At 38.8% G+C, this 23,523-nt stretch overlaps 1 pseudogene; it reads left to right on the plus strand.

Annotated features, from left to right (window-relative positions):
* LOC100975933 (histone-arginine methyltransferase CARM1-like) overlaps positions 1–23,523 on the plus strand; it is a 107,390-nt pseudogene that overhangs the window by 19,728 nt on the left and 64,139 nt on the right.

The raw sequence follows: 23,523 nt of genomic DNA on the forward strand, positions 1-23,523 counted from the left end.
CATTTACACATTCCAGGGCACCTGTTCCCAGGGCATCCAGGTGCAATTTCCATTGTCTCTTAACTTTGCATCATACCTTGGGCTGAACTTGAAATCTAAGGTGTTGTACTTGTAATTGAAGAAAGTTCTAGAAAGTTTCTTCTGAATGTAGTACATTTTTCTTTGGGACCGTGGATTGCATTCTCCAACTTAACAGCCTCCATTTCTTCAATGGCAGTTGTGAGTGTTCTTGTAACAGACCGTGGCCACATGAAGATGATGTATTTCCTGGGGAGGATGAGGAAAAGAGAATACTAAAATTTCTAGAAGTATGGACAGCCTGATAGCCAATTTTGGAGCCTGGATGACATTTTAAATTGGTAATGCTCCTAATTACCCAAACCCTAGGAAACTGTATGGAATACAGCCACAGCTCCAGATTAATATAAGTGAGCACTGTGAACCCATTACTAACAGCATGTTCTCTTAGAATAATGGCACAGTATCTGTGTCATCACAGTGTGATATTGCAGTTAAAATGCACACACACACACACACACACACACAACCCTTAATATTTCTTGTTTTTTGGCAAATTTTTCCTGCTATAATTTTTTTAACTTTTCTGAATTTTCCAACAAAACATATTACTTTGTTTCCTTGTCAACCGTTGTCTAATTGGTATTGCTGTGTTGAAATGTCAGTTTTATAGAAGATGAATGTCAGCAAGCGATGTATTATAATACAAAACATGAGCATGAAGGCAGACATGTTCAGAGTCAACTCTTAGCCTCCCTATTTATTGCCAGCTGAACTTGAGGTGATTGTTCGATGTCTCCGATTTTCAGGGTTTATTTCTTTTCCTATTACATCAGCATAATAATGTTGTCTATTCATATTGTTATTGTGAGGAGGTAAAGCCAAGGAAAATGTCTTGTTCAAAGCTAGTGCCAAAAGATGCTGAGACTAAAAGGCATCAATGAGACAGAAATACAGTAACTTGAAATTTCAATGATCAGGCTGAGATTCAGGCCTTAGCTCCAGCAGTGCTTGCGGAGGGGGTTTGACCACATACCATCCACCCCTTGCATGCAGGGTTAAGTGTTGGCCTTTTTATGCCAGTAAATGGTGGTTTTCTTGATCTAAGATCCAGGTCTGAACACAGAGAGTGGAAGACAAATTTCATCACTTCACTACCTTCATCTGCTCCTACCCTCCATAGAAACCTCCCCAGCTTTATGGAGAGGGCCTGGTACAAAAGCGCACCCTTCATTTTTGAATTTTTCAAGACTATCTTCAGTGATTTCTAAACCTAGGTATATCATTCCAAAAGTTATTTGCCACAGTTTTCATTTGTTTATGCTGATAGAATTGGTGGAGCAAGCCCATTTGTGACACTACTTCTCTTGGCCCTAAGCATCCTCAAAGGAATCCATGTTACAAAGAAACTATAATAATAGCAATAATTTGTGAAACACCAATTATGTGCCAAGTGCTTTGCATACTTTCATATTATTTAATCTCTATATCCAATTCTAAGAGTGTTTGTTATTAACCCCATTTAACATGTGAGAAAAACAAGTCTCACAAAGATTCATAACCTTGCCAAGGTAAGGCCACTAGAAACATCAAAGCTAGTGTTATTATAATAAGTCTGACCTCAACACCCAAAGCTGGCTTTGTGCCAGTAGCCAAGCCCTTGTTTGTGTTTTCACACTTTTTTTTTTTTGTCTTCTTTCCTTTTAGGTGGTTCTAGATGTTGGTTGTGGATCAGGAATCCTGTCATTTTTTGCTGTACAGGCTGGAGCTAGGAGAGTTTATGCAGTTGAAGCCAGTTCAGTACAGTAGCACAGTATGCTGAGGTAAGTGGTTGTATTTTTTTTTTTTTTTTTTTTTTTGAGACGGAGTCTGGCTCTGTCACCCAGGCTGGACTGCAGTGGCGCGATCTAGGCTCACTGCAAGTTCCACCTCCTGGGTTCATGCCATTCTCCTGCCTCAGCCTCCCGAGTAGCTGGGACTACAGGGGCCCACCACTACGCCCGGCTAATTTTTTGTATTTTTTTTTTTTTTTTAGTAGAGACAGGGTTTCACTGTGTTAGCCAGGATGGTCGCGATCTCCTGACCTCGTGATCCACCCGCCTCAGCCTCCCAGAGTGCTGGGATTACAGGCGTGAGCCACGGTGCCCAGCCAGTGGTTGTATTTTTAAGGCAGTTACCAAGTGGGTCTTTAGTATACCTCAGGGTACCCAGTGATGGAGTCTTCCAGGTAGGTCATTTAGAATAATTTTTTTTTTTAACCAGTGATATGGTTTGGCTATGTCTACACCCCAATCTCATCTTGAATTGTAGTTCCCTTTATTGCCATGTGTTGTAGGAGGGACCCGGTGGGAGATAACTGAGTCATGGGAGCAGTTTTCTCCATACTGTTTCATGGTAGTGAATAAGTCTCACAAGAGCTGATGATTTTATAACGGGAAACCCCTTTTGCTTGGCTCTCGTTCTCTCTTGTCTGCCACCATGTAAGACGTGCTTTTTGCCTTCCACCATGATTGTGAGGCCTCCCCAGCTACATGGAACTGTGAGTCCATTAAACCCCTTTTTCTTTATAAATTATGCAGGCTTAGGTATGTCTTTATCAGCAGTGTGAAAATGGACTAATAAAACCAGTTTCTAATTTTTGCTGTATTGGAATGTTACTGCCAATCAAGCCTGATTTCCCTGTAGTGATTGATATGAAAAAATTAATTTTTTTAATTGTCATGATACTGAAATTGTAGCAAAACCTTCTCCCTTCCCATCCACTGGGTGGCAGATGGTGCTGGGGCAGAGGAAGGGAGACATGAATGTTTTCTTTAATTATCCGGGTGAGGAGTAATGTTTCACTGCAGCTAGATTTATTTTTTTCTTTTTAAGTGCTGTAATGACAATAGCTGCACCATTCACTTTAAATTTTGCTTTTGGTTTAAGGGGCTGTTGCTACATGGTTGTAGTAAGAGGAAGAGGCAGGTGTCTGTGTTTCGAGGAGCTTTTTAAGATTTCAGGTTCTGATTGGAGGAGAGGGAGAAGATTTGTTTTAAATGTAGTGCTCTATTATCATTATGAAATGTGTACAAATATTATAAAATAAATCAAAGTCAAGAGTCAGGTAATAATGGCTTTCAGTAATATTTGGATGTAATAATAACCCAAACTGCAGAAATTGGATATGTGTGCACCCGTGTGAACAGGGTAATGCGCTTGTCATTCATACCTGGAGGAGGCCTGAATTTTAATGAGGGATAGGATGACAGGTAGAGAGAAAAGCTTGGCTGCTGCTTCAGATGAGCATCATGAAACCCTCCTCCAGGCCCGGACAACTGGTACCTCTGAGTGATGGTTGGTTTTGACGTAAGTGAGCAAAGAGGAACCAAGAGACAAGTAGACAACTCTGGCATGTTTGGAGGGAAAGATTGTCAGAGCCTAATGGATGGGTAGGTTGTTGTATTCTCTTTTCTGCTTCCAGCAAGTCCTGAAGAAAATATTTTCAGTCATTTGTTTCTTTACTAATTCTTAAATGTCATTTTTATTAAATATTGACTACACTGCAAATAATATTTGTAAATATATATAGTGTAAAGAATAACAATACAAAGAATGTGTGCTTACTTCCTGTTTTAAGAAATAGACCATCAGCATTTTCTTTAAAGGCCCGTGTACCTTGTCCTGATCGCATTACTTTTTTGCCCTGAACAGAGGTAGTCACTACTGTGAATTTTTCTTTATTGTTCTCTTATTCTTTATACTTTTACCACATATATTTCTATTCCTAAAAACATATCACTTATGAACTTTCCATGAATGGGCTCATAATGTATGCATTCTCCTGCAATTTGCTTTTTTTTCACCCAACATCGTGTTCCTGAGGGCCATATTTGTTGATGCATACAGCTGTTGTTTATACATTTTCAGTGCTATAGAGTGTCTCGTGATATGATATGCCTCAAGTTTTTAGTTCTGTTGGCAGACTTTGGATGGCTTCCATTATAAAAGTATTATTATGAATATTTTTGCACACAGTCTCCACTGCGTCTCTGCTGAAGTTTCTCAGGCATACACAGGAGTGGAATTGTTGGGTCATAGGGTGTGCATACCTTCGACTTTGCTATATAATGCCAAATTGTTTTCCAAAGTGGCTGTGCCAGTTTTTATTCCCTCCAGCAGTATATGGGTGCCATTGTTCCATGTCTTTGTTAGCACTTTGATATTGTCAGACTTTGAAATTTTTGCCAATCTGGTGGTTATGACAGGATCTTTGTGGTTTTGTTTTTTCCACTTGCTTATGACTTTGAACATATTTGCAAGTATTTTGGCCATTTGTGCTTCTCTTCAGTAAAATGCCTATTCAGGTTTTTGACAATTTTTCTTTTGAATTGTTTGTCTAATTCTAATTTATTTGTAGGAACGAATTCTATTTTCTAGATATTAATCCTATGTCAGTTATGTATGTAGCAAATAGCTTCTCCCATTTTGTACCTTACGTTTTCACTGTCCTAATGGCCCTAGTAAGCTTTAGATAGAGAGGTCTAAAAAAGAATAGAGAAGAGGAGGATAAAAATATGTATAGAGAACTTCATAGATAACAACGCCTCTGCTTAGATATTAGTAGATTTTAAAATGAATTTTTAAGGTGAGGGGTTGTTTAGAACTTTGTTTTTGGTGCTGCTTATTCATTTATTCATATCTTTACTCAATTGCACTCTACATTTCTGTTGTTGGGCAATACAGGAGAAACAGTAATAATCAAGGTCTCTTCCTATATTCAAAGAGATTTGATTTTTAATAAGGTATTGATCCTGTTGTATCTTATACAAGAGACCAAAAAATAAAATAAAAGAGTGGAGTAAATAATTTGGGAGTTTTCTTTCCTTCATATAGTTTGTTTTTCATATATTTTAAAGTGGTTGGAGATACTTTAGTTACTTTTACAACCTTAAACATCTAATATCCTTGGATATAGTACTTTAAGGAAAAAGAGGAAGAAATTAGCTAGAGATATTCTCACCTTTCTGAGCCATAATCCTGTCTCCAGCCATAGCAGGTGCAAGTACACTGTGACTGTGCCTGTGAATAGCCCCTGTACTCCAGCGTCAGCAACATAGCAAATCCCTATCTCTAATAAGCAAATAAAGAAATAAAAATAGCTCAAAGACTACTCAAATTCCCTTTCCCTGGCTTCACCTATTGTTTACATTTCACCCCGTTTGCTTTATCATTTGTTCTAGTTTGTCTTCCCACCACATGCAAACATACATTAATATTAATATGTATACATATATGTATATGATCACACACGTTTATGAACATATACACACATTTATATGAACATGAATGTATATATGAAAAATACACACATGTATATGAACACATGAGCACACGTGTATGTATATGAACACACATGTAAGTATATGAACATATATACATGTATGTATATGAAAACATACATATATGTCCAGAGATATAGAGACACACGCTTTTTCTACGGGTCAGTTATATATATCATAGCCATAGCCCTTTATCATTAAGCATTTCAGTGTGTATTTCCTAAAAACGAGGCTTTTCTCTTATATAACCAAAAGAGAACTTGATTTAAAGCTGAAAAAGAAGCTATATGATGACTTGCTCATTGAGTCTTTCAGTTTTGGTGGTAAAAGGTGTTTGGGGTGGTCCCAGCATGAGCAGGGAGACTGTCACCATGGTGCTGAGGTGAAAGGAGTCTATACTTAACTGCCTCTTCCCTTCCCTCACCTAGTATTTCTAGGAAGGCTTGATTTTTTGGGTAGGGGCAGTGGGGGGATGGAGTCTTGCTCTTTCACCCAGGTTGGAGTGCAGTGGCGCGATCTTGGCTCACTGCAAACTCTGCCTCCCAGGTTCAAGCGATTCTCCTGCCTCAGTCTCCTGGAGGCTTGATTTTTAAAACATTAAAACCAAAGTTCTAATGAATTCCAAAGCATCGTAGTTTATCTTTGGTTTTAGCCTCTGTAGAGGATGTGTGTGTTACAGTAATCTTTCTTTTCTATGTACAACTGGGGCAGGTTGGGGACAGGGGTGGCTTTCCAAATGCTGTCAGGGACTGCTGGGAGCCCTTGAAATCCTCGCTCGCAAGTCTGTTTTGCTCCCGAGGCTTCCCCTGCATGTGGTCCTAAGAACAGGCTGGTTAAAAATGTATTCGGCACCAAGGATGATTAGAATCTTCTCAGAGTGTGGATTTAACAACAGACTGGTCCCTCCTGAAATCCATGGCCTCTACTCTGCCCATCACTCCTGCGTGGGTGTCATGAGATGCTCCCCAGGGACCAAGACCCTTTCACCTTGTGGAGGACGATCTGTACCAGCTCGTGGTTTTTGCTTCTCACACCAACACTCATCTGTACAGTTTGTGGGTGGCAAAATGCGACTGTGAACAGCACGGAAAAGAATTTTACTCTAAGAATAGGCTGATCTAGCAGCACAGCACACAGTGCATGGTGCTCCTTTCGACCTTTTCATTATTTGGTAATTGAACCAGCAGACATTTAATTCTTTTCTCTGGAGTCTTCATTAAATTTCTCGGAAAAGATAAAATTGCAACAAGAAAGAAAAATGTACAAATTTAACAACCATCTCCTGTCCCTGGATTCTTCTTCACACACCAGCCTTCTAGGCTTTAAGTAAATAAAATATTTTCAAATTGCATTGAATTCAACTTCAGTTTCACTTAGTAGAACAGCCTGATTTTGTAAGGGTTGGTCCTTGGTAGGCAGGCTGATGCCAACGACTTCTTATCTATACGGTATGCACGTACATGTTTTTGCAGGAGTGGTCACAAGGTTGGCAAGGTGTGGCTACGTGCTCTCACTGTGGGTCCCATGTGACATTTCTGGGTCAGTAAAAAGATATCATTCCTGTTTAAGGAACAGGGCAGGACTAAAGGTCTCCCGTGGGTCTCCAAGCTGTGAACCTTCCCACCTCAAGCTGGAAGCTATCTCTTGCTCCTTTTTTCCTTTTCTTATATACAAAACATAAAGCAAAGTCCCCGAGATTATAGAGAGCAAATGGAAAAGAAGTAAGCATTCATCAAATCTATACAAGTATAAAATCGAGAAAAGGGAATTCCTTAATTTAAATTTATACACAGATAGATGTTACATCTCTCTACCTAAATGAGAAACTCCTTTAAGGGCCACCAGGGTAATAGAAATTAAAGTGAGTGATTATTACTAGATTTTTGCGCTGTAATCAACTTAAACTTACAACAGAGTTCTCTGGCACTCAGATTTAACAATGTTCAGAATCATTATTGGGCCAGTTTATAATTAGACATCACTAGTACACAGTTCCTAGATATGCCTCATTAGAATGATTTTTAAGGGTCAGACCAAGTGTTTCCAGATCATGGGGTGGTGGAAGTAAAGGCATATGGAAATGGAGCTGTTGTGACATTCCCTCTGTAAAGCAGCCCATCATCTTAAGCTGCTCTGTGCAATATGGTAGCCATCACACACATGTGGCTATTTAAATATAAATTAATTAACAATAAAATTTAAATTCCTAGCTGGGTGTAGTGGCTCATGCCTGTAATCTCAGCACTCTGGGAGGCTAAGGCGGGTGGATCACTTTAGGTCAGGCATTTGAGACCATCCTGGCCAACATGGCAAAACCTTGTCTCTACTACAAATACAAAAAATCAGGCGGATTGCCTGAGGTCAGGAGGTCGAGACCAATCTGGCCAACGTGGTAAAACCCTGTCTGCACTAAAAATACAAAAAATTAGCTGGATGTGGTGGCATGTGGCTGCAATCCCAGCTACTTGGGAGGCTGAGGCAGGGGAATTGCTTGAATTAGGGAGGTGGAGGTTGCAGTGACCCGAGATCATGCCACTGTACTCCAGCCTGGGTGCAGAGTGAGACTCCACCTCAAAAAAAAAAAAAAAAAAGCGCCATGTATGGTGGCAAGCACTTGCAGTCCCAGCTACTCGGGAGACTGAGGCATGAGAATCACTTGAACCCAGGAAGTAGGGGTTGCAGTGAGCCGAGATCACACCACTGCCCTCCAGTCTGGTCAACAAAGTGAGACTAAAATAAAATAAAAATGAAAGTAAAAAATTAAATTCCTTAGTCACCATAGCATTTCTAGTGCTCAGTAGCCACAAGTAGCTATTGGTTATTGCATTGGACAGGAAAGATGTAGAATACGTTTCCATTGGCACAGAAACTTCTACTGGGCAGTAATGATGGCGACCAGGAGTAGCCAAACTTCACCTTTCTGGCATGTGATGGCCAGGATGATGGCTGTGTTCACTGCGAGGAATTGGTAGCTGTGGCCAGATTGGTCTGGCTTGACTTTAGGTGAGGCAGGCCTCCAACAATCCTCACTGGTGTGGACACTGTTTGTCTTCTCATTTATACATAAGATCTGTCATAGAGCAGCTTCTCTAGGAAACAGACTCAACGGGGAGGTTTGTAAGCAGGAAGTATATTGGGAAGAGCTCTCAGGAGCCTCACTTCTGGGGAAGTGAAGGAAGCAGGATAGATTGGCCGAGGGGGGAGTTAAGCTGCAATATAGTCATACTAAAGTACTCAGCCAATCGCACAGGGAGTTCTTGAGCTGGGGTGGCCCTTCAGAGTTGAACCACCTTGAGGCGGGGGACTTTATGTTCCACATTTTTTTAATGCACACACACTGAGGAAGAAGTGTGACCTTGGGTAAGGTGGCTCTCCTGAGCAGCACTTAGAACATGACTCTCCTGAGAGCCATTATCTGCCAATATTCCCAGCAGTTGGGGAAATGGGTGCCTTGGTCCAGAAGCAAGGATTTGTCTGGTATGCCACAGCGTGTGCTTCAAGATCCAGGATTCTGACTTTGGGCTACCAACAGGAAGCTGATAGAGGATAAAGAAAAAATGACAGTAAATCAAAGGAAAAGAGTTAGAATGAGGGAGCCAGCAGGATGATACCAAAAGCTTAGGAAAAGCCACAAGGCGACAGGTTGTGAGTCCTTTAGTTGTAAGCAAAAGCTTTCTAGAAATTGAATACATCACCTGATCCAATGTAGTCTGTATTATTCTAAGCCCTGGGAGGACATAGAGCACACAGCTTAAAATCCAGTTGGTTTTCAAACAATAAAATTCCTGACACACAGTGAATGCCAAGTGCCCATGAATGGCAGAGATGAAACATGGCATGTCTACACAATGAAACATTCCCATGAGCTGGGGTGGTTAGGGAATCCTTCAGAAAGGATATGTGACTTCAATTAGATCCTGAAGGATGAGAAGAAATTAAATGTTCCTCTTTTCATTTTTCACATCTTACTGCCAGCAATGAGATTTTTGAAAATGCTTAGGTTCCCATGGGGTTCCCCATCTTAAATGTGTTGATAATGTCTTCATAAATGCTTTGAAGGCCAATTATTGGAAAGGTACTTCTCATTTTCAATCTTGAACACTAGAAAAAGCATATACTTTGAAGTTTTTCTGTATGAATTTATCCTGATTTCAACTCCTTGAGCTAGGGTTTTTCTCCAATTTCTTAAGTGTCTCCAATTGCTAACTTCTCCTTCCTCCTCACTCTCCCACAGACACCAAATGCCTGAGTCACAAGATTCCATCCAGCCTGTCAACACTTTTTATTTTTGCACTGACAATGAAGTTAAAAGGTGGCAATAAGGAATCTGTTAAGGAAACAATAATAAGCATTTGGCAGAGCTGAAGTTTTTGAGTTTTGAAAGCATTTCCACATCTATAAACTCATAGATCTTCAGGAAGAGTCTGTGTGGTGCTTGGAGCAAACAATACCATCCCCACATTACAGTTAAGAAAGAACCTCAGAGAAGATAGCCATGAAGGTGGGACATGACTTGTGAAAACAATTCCTTGCTGCTTCCTTCTAGAATGTTCAGGTAAGCAGGAACTGGTGGTTCCCTTGAAAGTGAAGAAGTGAATGTGTTTGACTAGCACCTACCCCTGTAGATTGTTCATTCAGGAAGCAAGAGAAAAACCATCTTTCACTTAGCAAGCAACCTATTGTGAAGCACTTAAACATGGAGACAGTTCTACTACCCAAAGAGGAATCCTGCTCCATTGGCAAATTCAGCTAGTAACACATTTAGAGGAGGAGTTAAAGTAATCCATGTGGAATGTCCCCCTGTTTGCCATAAAGCCTTATCCAAGAAATAAAGAGCCTTCTCATAGCTAGATTGGTGATTGATGAGGAAAGAAGACAACTTGGGAGAGAATATCCATGTGTCTTCATCTCACTTGACATTCACATCCCTGTAGGGTAGATCCTGAATACCTTTGCAAGGATTCAAATTGAGGGTGGGTTCTGGAATCAGACAGTGTGAGGTTATATCCCTGCCCCTATGACCTAACGGCTGTGTGACCTTGACAAATGTATTACGTTTCCTATTGCTGCTGTAAAAAATTAATGCAAACAGTAGCTTAAAAAAATACAGTTTTTTTACAACTCTGGAGGTCAGAAGTCAAAAATGGGTCTCATGTGGCTAAAATGAAGGTGTTGCAGAAATCTGTTCTTTCTGGACGCTGTAGGGGAGAATCAGCTTCTTGCCTTTTCCAGCCTTTAGAGGTTGCCCACATTACTTGGACTGTGGCTACATCACTCTGACTTTTGCTTCCATTATCATATCTCCTTCTCTGATTCTGACCCTCCTGCCTCCCTCTTACAAGGACTCTTGTGACTGTTTTGGACCCTTCTAGATAATCTAAGATAATCTCCCCATTTCACCGTTTTTAATAACATCTGCAAAGTCCCTTTGATATGTAATATAACAATTCACAGTTTTCAGGAATCAGGATGTGGGCATCTTTGGGAAGCCATTATTTTGCCTGCTACACAAGTTACTTGACCTTTCCCAACCTTGTTTTTTTTAACCTATAAAACTGTAGATAACAATAGTCCCTCATAAAGATATTATAAGGATTGAATAAGAAAACCCATATAAAATTAGCACAGTGCCTGCCATTCTCTAGCTAGTGCTATTATTGTCATCACAGTTATCATCGACATTATTATGGGGCCCCATTTCATCCATATCTCTGTATAAATTAACCAAACAAATATCATGGAAGGGGGATCACTAGGCAACAGTGGGGAGGACAGGGCCAGGCAGGGCACATTTTTTTCAAGAGCATGTTGTTTCAATTGCATGTTGAAATGTCCTTTGTCACTGCTTTTTAAAACCCAGACATTACAGATGCTGAGGATGTACTTGTTTCCCAACTCTTCTTATAGGATCTAAAGACTTGGCAGGGCAGTGTCTTGAGCAGCTCTCTGGTATCCGATTCTCAGGAGAAATTCACAGTTGTTCCTAAGTTCTTTCTCCACTTGCTTCTTCCTTTGCTCACCCCAGTCTACTCAGTTCTCTTTGGTTGGTCTCAGTATTGGCAACTGTTCGGAAGGAACACAGCTCTTTAGCATCAGGGAGCAATACAATGGCTCTCAAAGAGGTGTACTACAATCCCCTGAGGGGCTTTTAAAACACAGATTGCTGGGGCCCATCCCCAGAGTGTCTGACTCATTAAGTATGAGGAGTCACTTGAAAATTTGCATGTCTAATAATGATGCTTCTGGGATCACACTTTGAGAACCACTAGGATTATATAACATTGAAACTGAAACAACCCCTAAAAATGATTTACCACAGTGCTATTGAAAGATGCACCAAGAAGTCCCTTCTGGGACTAAGTCAGAGAGGTAAAGGAGCTTGAACTTCAACAGCAAGCCTACCTCCCCAAAAACCTCTATCATGAGAACAACACCCCTTCTATCTGTTTTACTTTTTGGGCTTCTGGATTAACTTTTGCTTGCAGAAGGAGATCAAGAAAAACTTTAGAAGCTGAGACCCGATTTCCTCAATTAACAGAGGGAGCCTAGAGAAGTTAAGTGGTTTGTCCAAACCCACAGTTGCTTTTCCTTTTTCTATAGTATCAGTGCCCCCAATATTCACTATTGAAACTTAATCTCCATTGTGATGGTATTAAGAGGTGGGAAAGACCTTTTAGGCAGTGATCAAGTCATGAGGGGTCTGCCTTTATGAACGTATTTGTACCCTAGAAAAGGGCTGGGGATAACTAGTTTAGGGTGTTCCCTTTTGCCCTTTCATTTCTTTGATGCATGAGGACGCTGTTCATCCCCTTTTGCCCCTATCCATCCCTTCCACCATACGAGGACACCTAGACAGAGCTATCTTTGTAAAATGGGCCTTCACCAGACACCAAACCTGCAGCACCTGGATCTTGGACTCCCCAGACTCCAGAACTGGGAGCAATAAGTTTCTTTATACTCAGTTTCAGGTATTTTGTACAAGCAGCACAAACAGACTAAGACACCTCTGCCAAGGGAAGTTGTTCTTGTTTCCAACATTGACATACCTGTTATTTCAGTATTTAAACCACAATTCAAGAGACTTCCTTAGCTCACTTTGTAGCTTCTGAAATCTACTTTTCTTAAGCCAAAGTCTTTCTCTTAGCCACCTACCTTCTTCTTTTAGTTCTCTCCTTACCCATCTGCTCCTAGAAGCCACTATTGTGCATTGCTGTCATGGGGGCCTATTTAAGGACCCATTTCATTCTAGGCATTAGAGGAGAGAAGCAGCGTGTTTAGAGAAAATGCTTGTTGATCTACAGCATTTTTCTACTGCAGCAGCCACACATTCTAGGGGGATTGTGATTAGGCCACATGTTTTCTTGGCAAGAAAAGAAGGAACGTTGGGACGGACTATAATTTAAGTACACTAAATAACTGATATGGCTTCAATGACTGGAGGAATACTAGGGTCCTTGGTCTCACGCCAATTTAGATAAAATAACACAACATGGATACACATGGAGTGGTTTCAAGGAGCAGAGAGTTTATTAGGCAAGAAGAAGGAAGGAAGAAGAAAACAGCTTCCCTGTACAGAGACAGAGAGAGGGGAGACTCGAGTAAAGAGAAACCTCATGTGCGGTGGAAAAGTGATTGCTTATACTGGGATGCTGTAGGAGGCGGTGTCTGGTTTGCACAGGGCCCAGGGGATTGGTTTTGATGAGGTGTGTCATTTATGTAGCCCGTGAAAAACCTGGCCCTCCTACCTTACCCTTTTAATACGCAAATATGAGTCACCGTGATGTTCTGAACACACGGTGTTATTTGGAGGTGGCCATGACTCCTTGGCACACCTGGTGACAAGAAGAAGAAGGCAGGAGTCGCCATATTGGGTGGACCATTTCTAATGGCCAGGATTTGCGTATCAAATCTTGCCAGCCTGGCCCTTCAAGCCATTTTCTGTTAGAAAATAAATGGTTTGGGGATTGGTTTATTAAAAGAAAAAGCCTTTAAAGGAATTCCTTTTGCCCTTTCTATCTGCCTAAAAATTATTTCTTAATAATTCCTGTATTATAATGAAACTAAAAAGCGTTCAGATGGTTGATCACTAATTATTGCTAACAATGTCTTGGAACTCTTTTCACCCTAGCAGGGAACTGGCCTCACATCCCCTCAACTTTTCCTTTTCCAGCTGGGTACCTCAAGAGTTTTATCCTATATGTACAAGGTGCTGCAAGAGAGAGAAAAACAGGATCAGTGAGTTTGGGTGTATGAGACTTTTCAAGACTAGATCAACATCTGAAAAGCAAAATCAGTCAAATCAACAGGTTGGCACCTGCACAATGCCAAGTAATCACGTTGACTCCATATTTTCCACGGAATTGATGAACCCTCTTTTGCTCTGGGCTGATGGTTTTGCCATCATGTAGCCACAGATTGGTGTCCAATCTTGCTCTTTTATCTACTGCAGCTGAGAAAATGATAACTGGTTTTGCCACCTGGGTCACTTTTTAATGATCTGAAAGACCACAAGGAGCCAGCATTTCTTTTGTGCAGTTCCTCATTCAACAACCTAATAGCTATCTGAAAAGCGCTTTCTTGAAAAGAAAAAAGTCTCTTCCTCTGAGGCAGAAGCAATAATACCACATGATTCTCTGATTAAACTATCACACTGAGCATATTACAGGGCATCTGACCTGCTTGAAACTGACTTACTGCTGAGGTTTCTTGGTATTTGCACTGTTGTTTTTCTGCCAACAAGCTGTCAAATGACAGATGAGTGTCCCTAAACTTTAGTGTGAATGGCAAGTAAAGTGCCCAAGAAACTGCTGGGGCCCAGCTGCCTCCTGGGCAATGCTGGAAGGGGAAATGTGTTTTTCTTCAGGGGCACCCTCTGTGCAAATGAACTTCAATCACAGGTGAAACCAAAGCTGTCACTACAGGGTGCAACTCTGGAGCAAAAACACGCTGCATAGTCTCCTCACTACCCCAGTGGACAGGCAGCCTCTGCTAGCACCTACCAAAGTTAGAAGTAAAACCAAGAAAATCATTCTTTCTCCTCCCTAAACTCCTTAAAAATATAATATTTTAAACTCTAAAACCTTCATGCTGTAGTATCTGAAAAAACAAATTCGTAAGTGGTGTGGTAGCTGGCACTTAAGGCAGTGACCTGGACATTACTGCGTATATCTCCAAGGGTTTTGTTGTGTATCATGACCAGTGAACATTTGGGGCGATCCTGCCAATATATATATAGTGATTTATTTTGGAAGCTATATGTGTATTACCGTATTCACACTTTATGTATGTTAGAAACATTCATCATTTTAACATCAAAGTTAAAATGATGAGATGCCACTGTATACCCACAAATGGCTAAAATTTAAAAGAATGACAACAAGCAAGTAGACAAGGATGTGGGGCCAGTGGAAGCCTCATATATTGCTGGTAGAAATAGAAAATGACACACTTTCAAAAACAACTGGGCAGTTTCTCACAAAATTAAACATCCACTCCCCTGTGACCCAGCAATTCTACTCCTTTGTGTTTCCCTAAGAGAAATGAACATTTATGTCCATACAAAGATTTGTACTTGAAAACATGGAAACAACCCAAATGCCTATTAACAAATGAAAGAATAAACCAGTTGAGGTGAATCTAAATAATGGAATATTGTTAAGCAACACAAGTGAACTATCTATGCACATAACAATATAGATGAATCTTAAAAACATGATGCCAGTCGAAAGAAGCGTATATTGTATGGGAATCATTTGTATTAAATTCTAAAACAGGGAAAACTAATCCACAGTGACAGAAAGCAGATCAGTGGTGGCTGAGGGATGGTGGATGGGTAAAGGGGGGTGGGATGAACTGTGAAGAGGCATGTAGGAAGTTTGAGGGGGACAGGTATTTTCTATATCTTGATTGTGGTGGTGGTTACATGGATATATATAGTTATTAAAATATTGAACTATACACTTAAAATTAGTGTTTCATTATATGTAAATCATACCTCATAAACATGATTTGAAAAAACAAAAGTAAACTTCTGGTCAACATGTACTTCTAGTCATCCATGTTGTAGCCTGTGTCAGTATTAGTGCAATAATATAAAAAATTAAAGGATTTAAAGAGGGAGAAAATATAAGAATAAAATGACAATATTTTAAAAATCTATAGATTTCACTAATGGCACACAAAAACCTATAGTGTTATGTAATTTAACATATTGATCGACTGGTGATATTATGATTTAAAGATCTGGTTGCATGTTAAGTTTATTTTGACACTTGGTTATAAGGGCTGTTGCAGCTGTTAAAAAACAAACATCAGATATACAAATTCAAATGGAAGAAAAGTAAAATAGTTTGAGCTAAGTAAATAATAATATTCACTTTTCAACCCATCCACCATTATGCAAAGCATGTGAAATTCAGTTAATACATTTCTCTTTGCCCTGATGTCAGTCAGAAGCTCTTACAAATGAATCAGGATATGTGGCATTTTTACATTTTTAAGAAATAGATTTAAAATTATTTATTCTTTTGGAAGATTGTTTTAAGTTATAAAATTATATTGCCAAGTTTTTAAAATTTGCAGATATAAGGTTTTTATATCATTTTTAGCAACAAAACCGTATAACAGTGAAATATTCCAATGAGCCACTTTCAAAATGTTCTTTCCACAGCATGAGTTTCTTTTGAAAAATAGTTCCTCTTGCATTCATTACTAAAAAATCATCATTTCAGAATGGCAGAAGAAGTTTATTTTTTCAAAAATACTTCCTGGATGGGATAATTTTGACAGCTACTTGTCATTACAGAAACTTTCAACTCTTATCTTTAACAAGAAAATTCCATGATTGATTTGTAAGTGGAGCAACTCTCCTAAATACTTTGCTATTAAACAGCCAGTAAAGGCCCATTCCTGAAAAGATTTTCAAGGACATCTACACGTTAAAGTACTGTAAACAGTCTACTATCTCTTAAAGGCCATTTTTTTCAGCATTCTTGTTGTGATAAAGCACACACACCATAAAATTTACCATCTTAACCATTTTTAAGTGTACAGTTCGGTGATAATTACTACATTCATGTTGTTATGCAACCATCACCACCATCCATCCACAGAACTTTTTTCATCTCACAAAATGAAACCTCTCTGTCCATTAAACAGTAAGTCACTATTCCTCTTCCTCTCAGCCCCTAGTAACCACTGTCTCTATCATTTTGACTACTGTAGGTACTTCATATATGTGGTATCATACAGTATTTTTCTTTTTGTGATTAATTTATTTCACTTAGAATAATGTTCTCAAAGTTCATCCATGTTGTAGCATGTGTCAGAATTTCCTTGCTTTTTAAGGCTAAGCAATAATCCATTTTAGGTATATGCCACGTTTTGCCTATTCATGCATCTGTTGGTGAACACTTAGGTTGCATCTTAGTCCATTTTATGCTGCTGAGGTACTTTCTGCTCAACATATGGAGACTAGGTAATTTATAAAGGACAAATTTATTTCTCATAGGCCTGGAGCCTGGTAAGTCCAAGATAAAGGTGCCAGTCTGTTTGGTTGTCTGGTGAAGGCTACATCCTCTGGAGGGGAGAAACACTGTGTTCTCACATGGTGGAAGGCAGGTGGAAGGACACATGAGCTGAATACTGTGTGAAATCTCTTTTATAAAGGCCTTAATCCCATTCACAAGGGAAAGGGAAGTATTTTTGAAAAAATAAACTTCTTTTGCCATTCTGAAATGATGATTTTTTAGTAATGAATGCAAGAGGAACTATTTTTCAAAAGAAACTCATGCTGTGGAAAGAACATTTGGAAAGTGGCTCATTGGAATATTTCACTGTTATATGGTTTTGTTGCTAAAACCTCATGGCCTAATCACCTTGTAAAGGGCCCGCCTGTTAATACCATCCCAACTGAATTATAGAGGGCACACATTCAAGTCATAGCAGGTTTTTTCACTGTTTCACCTATAGGAATAATGCTGCTATGAACATGGGGGTACAAATATATCTTCAAGATTGTGCTTTCAGTTCTTTTGGGCATATACTCAGATATGGAATTGCTGGATCATATGGTAATTCTACATTTAACTTTTTGAGGAACTGCCATATTGCCTTCAACAACAGCTGTATCATTCCCACCAACAGTGCACAAGGGTTCCAATTTTCCCACATCTTCACCAACACTTGTTATTTTCTTTTTTATATATATATCCATTCTAATTGTGGTTTTGATTTGAATTTCTCTAATGACTGGTAATGTTGAGCATCTTTTTATATGCTTAGTTGCCATTCATATATCTTCTTGGGAGAAATGTCTATTCAAGTCCCTTGACTTTGCTGAATATGTTCATTAGTTTTAACGGGTTTTTGTAGAATACTTAAGATTTCTACATAGAAAGTCATATTTTCTGTGAACAGAGATCATTTTGCTTTTTTATTTCCAATTTGGATGTCTTTTGTTTCTTTTTATTGCCAAATTACTTGTTAGGACTCCTAGTACTACATCGAATAGAAATGATGAAAATGGGCATCCTTGCCCTGTTCCTTGTCTTAGAAGAAAACCTTTCCATCTTTCACCATTGAGTATGATGTTTGCTATGGGATGTTGATATATGGCTTCCATTATGCTGAGGCACTCTCCTTCTATTCCTGTTTTCTTGAGTGTTTTGATCATAAAAGAGTGTTGAATTTTGTCAAATATTGTTTCTGCATCAATTGAGATGATCACATGGGTTTTCTCCCTTTTATTCTTTTAAAATAATATGGTGAATTATTATACGTTGATCGGTTTTCTTATGTTGAACCATCCTTCCATTCAAGGAATAAAGCTCACTTGGTTGTGGTGTATAGTACTTTTAATATGCTGGTGAATTTTGTTTGCTAGTATTTCGTGTTGTTGTATCAGACCAGGATCAATGTTCATGATACTGGTTTATTTTTCTTGTTTTATTTTCTTGTGGTTTCTTTGTCAGGCTTTGGCATTCAGATAATAGTAGCTTCATAAACTGTGTTATGAAGTGTTTCCTCCTCTTTAGTGTTTTGGAAAACTTTGAGAAAGATTGCTGTTAGTTCACTAGTGAAGCCATCTGGTCCAGGGCACATTTTTGTTCAACGATTTTTTATTGCTAATTCAATCTCCTAACTAGTTACAGGTCTACTCAGATTTTCTATTCCTTCATGATTCTGTCCTTGTAGGTTTTATGTTTGTAGGAATTTGTCTATTTCATCTAGGTTATCCAATTTGTTGCCATATGTTTGCTCATACTATTCTCTTATAATACTTTATATTTCTATAAATTCAGTAGTAATATACCAATTTCATTTCTGATTATAATAACTTGAGACTTCTCCTTTTCTTTTTCTTAGTCAGCGTGATGGTTATTATTGAGTGTCAACTTGATTGGATTGAAGGATGCAAAGTATTGTTCCTGGGTGTGTCTGTGAGGGTGTTGCCAAAAGAGATTAACATTTGAGTCAGTGCGGTGGGAAAGGCAGACTCACCCTCAATTTAGGTGGGCACTTTAATCAGCTGCCAGCATGGCTAGAATAAAGCAGGCAGAAGAAATTGGAAAGAGCAGACTTGCTGAGTCTTCTGGCCTTCATCTTTCTCCCATGCTGGATGCTTCCTGCCCTCGAACATTGGACTCCAAGTTCTTCAGCTTTTGGACTCTTGGACTTACACCAGTGGTTTGCCAGGGTTCTCAGGTCTTTCGCCACTGAAGGCTGTACTGTCAGCATCCATATTTTTGAGGTTTGGGGACTCAGACTGGCTTCCTTGACAGCCTATTGTGGGACTTCACCTTGTGATTATGTGAGTCAATATTCTTTAATAAACTCCCCATCATATATACATCTATCCTATTAGTCCTGTCCCTAATAGGATAGATGCTATTGCTCTCCAGACTGGGTGACAGAGTGAGACCCTGTCTTAAAAATAATTCTGTCTTTGGCTTTGATTTTCCACAGCTTGATTATAATGTGTCTCAGTGTGGGTTTCTTTGAGTTCATCTTATTTGGAGATGAACCCTGACTAATACAGTCAGTCTAGATAACAATTTGTCAATTTTGTTTATCTTTTTAAAGAATCAAATTTTTTATTTTGTTGATTGTCCTCTATTGTTTTTCTATTATCTGTTTCATTTATCTCTGCTATAATCTTTATTGTTTTTTATTTTACTTTTATTTTTTGCTAGCTTTAAGGCTAGTCCTTCTTTTTCTAGTTCCTTGTCATTAAGGTAGGTTGTTGATTTGAGATTTTGATTGTTTTTAATGTAAGAATATATAGCTATAAATTTTCCATCAGCATTGGTTTCACTGTATTTCATAAGTTTTGGTATGTCGTGTTTTCATTTTCTTTCAACTCTGATTGTTTTCTGCTTTTCCTTCTGACTTTTTAAAAATCCATTGGTTGTTTAAGATGGTGTTCTTCAATTTGCTCAAATTTGTGATTTTATTGTTTTCCTTTGATTATTGATTTCTAACTTTGTATCATTGTGGTTGGAGAAGAAGCTTTGTATAATATCTCTATTTTTAAATGTTTGAGACTTAATTTGTGACATAACATCTGGTGTATACTGGAGAATGTCTCATCTCCACTAAAGAATAATATGTATTCTGTTGGTGGGTAGAGTGTTCTGTATATGTATGTTAGAGCTAGTTGGATTATTGTGTTGTTCAAATGCTCTATTTCCAGCTTTGTCTCCACTCCTTTTGATTCATTGATGTCACTAAATTACATCCTTGTTATATTAATTTGCTTGATTATGACAATAACTCACAATGTATACACATATTAAGCCATCATGTTGTATACATTAAATACCTGCAATTTTTATTTGTCAATCATACCTCAATAAAGCTGAAGGGGATGATTGCATCCCCTTCCCATTTATTGTAATTGTAATGATTACGATTACATTATTGTGCGTCCAAAAACATAAATTAGGCCAGGCGTGGTGGCTCATGCCTATTATCCCAGCACTTTGGGAGGCCAATGTTGGCAGACTGCTTGAGCTCAGGAATTCAAGACCAGGCTGACCAATGTGGTGAAACCCCATCTCTACTAAAAATACAAAAATTAGCCAGGCATGGTGGCAGGCACCTGTAATCCCAGCTTCTTGGGAGGCTGAGGCAGGAGAATCACTTGAGCCTGGGAGGTGGATGCTGCAGTGAGCCAAGATCATGCCAGTGCACTCTAGGCTGGGTGAAAGAGCAAGACTCCATCTTAAAAAACAACAACAACAAAACATAAACTAGAAATTATTTTTTTAAGTTAATTATCCTCTTAAATCATGTAGAAAATGAAAAGTAGAGTTACAACTATTGTTAAAACAACGCTGGATTTTATAAATCTCCGTGTATTTACCTACATTGATATGTTTTTCTTCATACGACTTTGTGCCCCTGTCTAATATCTTTTCATTTTAACCTGCAAGACCCCCTTTGGATTTCTTGTAGGACATGTCTAGTGGTAACAAATTCCTTCAGCTTTTGTTTATCTGAGAATGTCTTAATTTCTCCCTGATATTTGAAGGACAGATTTTTTGGGTATAAAATTCTTGGTTAACAATTTTATTTTATTTTTAATTTTAGCACATTAAATGTATCCACCAATGCCTTCTGGCCTGCAAAGTTTCTGATGATAAATCTACTTGTAATCTTATTGATGATCTATTGTATGTAATGAGTCACTTCTGTCTTGCTTTCTTTTCTTTTTTGTTTTTTGTTTGTTTGTTTGTTTGAGACAGAGTCTTGCTCTGTCACCCAGGCTAGAGTGCAGGGGTGCCATCTCAGCTCACTGCAACCTCCACCTCCCAGGTTCAAGCGATTCTCCTGCCTCAGCCTCCCAAGTGGCTGGGATTACAGGCATGCACCAGCAGGCTTGGCTAATTTTTGTATTTTTAGTAGAGATGGGGTTTCACCGTGTAGGCCAGGTTGGTTTCAAACTCCTGGCCTCAAGTGATACACCCACGTTGGCTTCCCAAAGTGCTGGGATTACAGGCGTGAGCCACCATGCCTGTACCCTCTTGCTGCTTTCAAGACTTTCTCTTTGAGACTGGATGCAGTGGCTTACATCTGTAATACCAGCATTTTGGGAAGCTGAGGTGAGTGGATCACCTGAGACCTAGTCTCTACAAAAAATACAATAATTAGGCATATGTGGTGGCACATGCCTGTAGTCCCAGCTACTTGAAAGTCTGAGGTGGGAGGATTGACTGAGCCTGGGAGTTCAAGGCTGCAGTTAGCTGTGATCGTGCCATTGCCCTCCAGCCTGGGTGACAGGGTGAGACCCTGTCTTAAAAAAATTCTCTCTTTGTCTTTGATTTTCCACAGTTTGATTATAATGTGTCTCAGTGTGGGTCTCTTTGAGTTCATCTTATTTGGAGTTTGTTGAGCTTCTTGGATATTTATATTCATATCTTTCATCAAATTTGGAAAGTTTTCTATGATTTTTTTTTAATTTTTCATTTGTTTAATATTAAGGTTATGGCAAATTGTATGGGAAGAAAAGGATTGATTATAAAAAAACAAAAAACAAAAAAAATTTAGCCTTGTTATTTTACAGCTGGCTACATATAATAGTAATATGATTGTATAAAGTTGTAGCTTCTCTTTTGCTGTCCCTGGAAGAGTTTCAGACAGCTGTAATTATGATTTTTTTTTCAGATAATCTCTCCATCCATTTCTGTTTCTCTTTCTGAACTCCATCAGTGCCCACGTTGGTCTGCTTGAGGGTGCTGTATAGGTCCCTTAGGCTTTATTTTTGTTCAATCTTTTTCCATTTTGTTCTTTAAACTTGATAATTTCAGTTGTCCTATCTTCAAGTTTGCCGATTCTTTCTTTGGCTTGCTTCAATCTGCTTTGAATCCCTCTAACAAATTTTTTATTTCAATTGTTGTGCTGTTGAGTTCTAAAAATTTTTTTGGTTTCTTCTTGGTTCCCCCATCATTTTACTGATATCTCAGTTTTTTTCATACTTTTTTTTACTTTCTCAATTTCTTCTTTAGTTTTTTGAGCATCTTTAAGACAGTTGCTGTAAAGTCTTTGTCTTGTATGTCTGTTTCTAGTTTTTCTTGGGGACAATTTCTGTCCCCAAGAAACTGAACATTTGAATTTAATAGTGTGGTAGTAGGAAATCAGATTACGCTCTTTCCCCAGGGTTTGCCGTTTTTAAAATTTGTGTTTTTTATTATTTTAATCTGTCTCCATACCAAGAATCAGCCTGAAGTGTAAACTTTCACTGGGCATATGCAGTAACTTACTAATTTCCCCTATGTATGCAGATGCTTTTGAATGCCCTAGCCTTTAATGTCTGACTCCCAAAAGGGGAAAATAGAAAAATGATAGAAATCAGGGTGACAACCTTTGAAATCTCCTGGAAGTTTTGGAGAGAGAAGCTTATGAAAATTGGAAGGAAGGGGCCACAGTGACTGCCTGCCTCTGTGTCTGCACCTCCATAATCAGAAGCAAAAATCAATTATCAGAACATAGAACCCTGATATTTGGAGGACAGAGTTTCTATTGCTCACCCTTCCTCCCACATGCTGCATAAAAGCTTCTTCAGTAACACTTGCACAGCTGCCTGCTACTAGGCTGGAGGTAGGGAATGGATAGCTGTTGCTGAGCTAAAAGTTCCAACTGACCAAAATTAACCACAATTTACCATCTAAGCCTTCTCCTGGAAATTGCAAGCCTTCAATTTACACCAGAATTTTAATATAGTTACATAAAGCAGATTTTGCCTGTGCAATTATTTTCTAGGTGGGAATGTTGGATTCATGGTGCTTCCTACTTCTCCATCTTTCAAAAATTCTCTTGAATATAAAACTAACCACATCACATAGTCCCCTATGGACTTGTAACCTTAAATTCTTATCTCTAATAACATGATGCTGTGAATAAATATCACATGTAGAGCTATCTCTACAACTTTCTCTTTGTGTGAGTTTTTCAAAATTTCCATCAAAGTCATTGCTCTATCAGTAGTTATGGTTATACAGTTTTCCCATGAAACACTGAGTTTATTAAAGCTCATGAGATCTTCTTCCAGAACTCCTTCATTTAGTTGAGTCACAAAAGAGCAGTTGTTCTTATATTTGTTATTGAAACACATTTTTCTTAAGAAGATCTATACTAAATACAAATATACATATCAAACCTCCCACATAACATATATCTGAGTTTT

This window comes from Pan paniscus, chromosome 11 (genome assembly GCF_029289425.2).
Source record: "Pan paniscus chromosome 11, NHGRI_mPanPan1-v2.0_pri, whole genome shotgun sequence".
Classification (NCBI taxonomy): domain Eukaryota; kingdom Metazoa; phylum Chordata; class Mammalia; order Primates; family Hominidae; genus Pan; species Pan paniscus.